This window comes from Schistocerca cancellata, unplaced genomic scaffold, assembly GCF_023864275.1.
Source record: "Schistocerca cancellata isolate TAMUIC-IGC-003103 unplaced genomic scaffold, iqSchCanc2.1 HiC_scaffold_15, whole genome shotgun sequence".
NCBI lineage: Eukaryota > Metazoa > Arthropoda > Insecta > Orthoptera > Acrididae > Schistocerca > Schistocerca cancellata.
In genome coordinates this window covers 42,501-45,615 of record NW_026046080.1, presented here as the reverse complement: position 1 = coordinate 45,615, position 3,115 = coordinate 42,501, and the positions used below count along the sequence as shown (strand labels likewise).

General features: G+C 58.2%; 2 non-coding genes across 2 annotated transcripts in view; both read left to right on the top strand.

Moving 5' to 3' along the window:
• Positions 1 to 1,661: 1,661 nt before the first annotated feature.
• Positions 1,662 to 1,816, top strand: LOC126110430 (5.8S ribosomal RNA). Its single transcript, XR_007523782.1, has one exon. It is a non-coding gene; the product is annotated as a 5.8S ribosomal RNA (ribosomal RNA).
• Positions 1,817 to 2,004: 188 nt separating this feature from the next.
• The window catches only part of LOC126110427 (large subunit ribosomal RNA), a 4,225-nt gene continuing 3,114 nt past the window's right edge, over positions 2,005 to 3,115 (top strand). Inside the window, exon 1 of the ribosomal RNA XR_007523779.1 lies at positions 2,005 to 3,115. This exon is cut by the window's right edge and continues 3,114 nt beyond it. This is a non-coding gene — a ribosomal RNA (large subunit ribosomal RNA).

Sequence of the window (3,115 nt, the reverse complement as noted above, 5' to 3'; positions counted from 1 at the left end):
AGCTCCAATAGCGTATATTAAAGTTGTTGCGGTTAAAAAGCTCGTAGTTGGATTTGTGTCCCACGCTGTTGGTTCACCGCCCGTCGGTGTTTAACTGGCATGTATCGTGGGACGTCCTGCCGGTGGGGCGAGCCGAAGGCGTGCGACCGCCTCGTGCGTGTTCGTGCGTCCCGAGGCGGACCCCGTTGAAATCCTACCAAGGTGCTCTTTATTGAGTGTCTGGGTGGGGCCGGCACGTTTACTTTGAACAAATTAGAGTGCTTAAAGCAGGCAAGCCCGCCTGAATACTGTGTGCATGGAATAATGGAATAGGACCTCGGTTCTATTTTGTTGGTTTTCGGAACCCGAGGTAATGATTAATAGGGACAGGCGGGGGCATTCGTATTGCGACGTTAGAGGTGAAATTCTTGGATCGTCGCAAGACGAACAGAAGCGAAAGCATTTGCCAAGTATGTTTTCATTAATCAAGAACGAAAGTTAGAGGTTCGAAGGCGATCAGATACCGCCCTAGTTCTAACCATAAACGATGCCAGCCAGCGATCCGCCGCAGTTCCTCCGATGACTCGGCGGGCAGCCTCCGGGAAACCAAAGCTTTTGGGTTCCGGGGGAAGTATGGTTGCAAAGCTGAAACTTAAAGGAATTGACGGAAGGGCACCACCAGGAGTGGAGCCTGCGGCTTAATTTGACTCAACACGGGAAACCTCACCAGGCCCGGACACCGGAAGGATTGACAGATTGATAGCTCTTTCTTGATTCGGTGGGTGGTGGTGCATGGCCGTTCTTAGTTGGTGGAGCGATTTGTCTGGTTAATTCCGATAACGAACGAGACTCTAGCCTGCTAACTAGTCGCGTGACATCCTTCGTGCTGTCAGCGATTACTTTTCTTCTTAGAGGGACAGGCGGCTTCTAGCCGCACGAGATTGAGCAATAACAGGTCTGTGATGCCCTTAGATGTTCTGGGCCGCACGCGCGCTACACTGAAGGAATCAGCGTGTCTTCCTAGGCCGAAAGGTCGGGGTAACCCGCTGAACCTCCTTCGTGCTAGGGATTGGGGCTTGCAATTGTTCCCCATGAACGAGGAATTCCCAGTAAGCGCGAGTCATAAGCTCGCGTTGATTACGTCCCTGCCCTTTGTACACACCGCCCGTCGCTACTACCGATTGAATGATTTAGTGAGGTCTTCGGACTGGTACGCGGCATCGACTCTGTCGTTGCCGATGCTACCGGAAAGATGACCAAACTTGATCATTTAGAGGAAGTAAAAGTCGTAACAAGGTTTCCGTAGGTGAACCTGCGGAAGGATCATTACCGACTAGACTGCATGTCTTTCGATGTGCGTGTCGTGTCGCGCAACACGCTACCTGTACGGCAGCAGCCGTGCGCCGCGTGCGGAACCACGCGTGCCTCTCAAAACTAACGGAAAAATGTTGTGTGGTACGAGCGCTGAAGCTCTGGAGCGGCTGGCCTGCGGCACCTGGCGCCTGGCGCCGGTTTTGAATGACTTTCGCCCGAGTGCCTGTCCGCTCCGGTGTGGAGCCGTACGACGCCCATCGGCCGTGAGGCCGTTGGACACAGGAACGCTGGAACAGGGGCCGTCAAACGCCTCAGTCCCGCCTATGCAACTGTCTTGAAAGAGACAGTGGAAACTAAATGAAAAAGATCACCCAGGACGGTGGATCACTCGGCTCGTGGGTCGATGAAGAACGCAGCAAATTGCGCGTCGACATGTGAACTGCAGGACACATGAACATCGACGTTTCGAACGCACATTGCGGTCCATGGATTCCGTTCCCGGGCCACGTCTGGCTGAGGGTCGGCTACGTATACTGAAGCGCGCGGCGTTTGTCCCGCTTCGGAGACCTGGGAGTGTCGTGGCCGCCTGTGGGGCCGGCCGCGTCTCCTTAAACGTGCGATGCGCGCCCGTCGCCTGGCGGTTCGCATACCGGTACTTTCTCGGTAGCGTGCACAGCCGGCTGGCGGTGTGGCGTGCGACACCTCGTACAACGACCTCAGAGCAGGCGAGACTACCCGCTGAATTTAAGCATATTACTAAGCGGAGGAAAAGAAACTAACAAGGATTCCCCCAGTAGCGGCGAGCGAACAGGGAAGAGTCCAGCACCGAACCCCGCAGGCTGCCGCCTGTCGTGGCATGTGGTGTTTGGGAGGGTCCACTACCCCGACGCCTCGCGCCGAGCCCAAGTCCAACTTGAATGAGGCCACGGCCCGTAGAGGGTGCCAGGCCCGTAGCGGCCGGTGCGAGCGTCGGCGGGACCTCTCCTTCGAGTCGGGTTGCTTGAGAGTGCAGCTCCAAGTGGGTGGTAAACTCCATCTGAGACTAAATATGACCACGAGACCGATAGCGAACAAGTACCGTGAGGGAAAGTTGAAAAGAACTTTGAAGAGAGAGTTCAAAAGTACGTGAAACCGTTCTGGGGTAAACGTGAGAAGTCCGAAAGGTCGAACGGGTGAGATTCACGCCCATCCGGCCACTGGCTCCCGCCCTCGGCAGATGGGGCCGGCCGCCCGCGCGGAGCAATCCGCGGCGGGGTCGTGTCCGGTTGCCTTTCCACTCGCCGCGGGGTGGGGCCGTTCCGGTGTGCGGTGGGCCGCACTTCTCCCCTAGTAGGACGTCGCGACCCGCTGGGTGCCGGCCTACGGCCCGGGTGCGCAGCCTGTCCTTCCGCGGGCCTCGGTTCGCGTCTGTTGGGCAGAGCCCCGGTGTCCTGGCTGGCTGCTCGGCGGTATATCTGGAGGAGTCGATTCGCCCCTTTGGGCGCTCGGGCTCCCGGCAAGCGCGCGCGGTTCTTCCCGGATGACGGACCTACCTGGCCCGGCCCCGGACCCGCGCCGCTGTTGGCTCGGGATGCTCTCGGGCGGAATAATCGCTCCCGTCAGCGGCGCTTCAGCTTTGGACAATTTCACGACCCGTCTTGAAACACGGACCAAGGAGTCTAACATGTGCGCGAGTCATTGGGCTGTACGAAACCTAAAGGCGTAATGAAAGTGAAGGTCTCGCCTTGCGCGGGCCGAGGGAGGATGGGGCTTCCCCGCCCTTCACGGGGCGGCGGCCTCCGCACTCCCGGGGCGTCTCGTCCTCATTGCGAGGTGAGGCGCA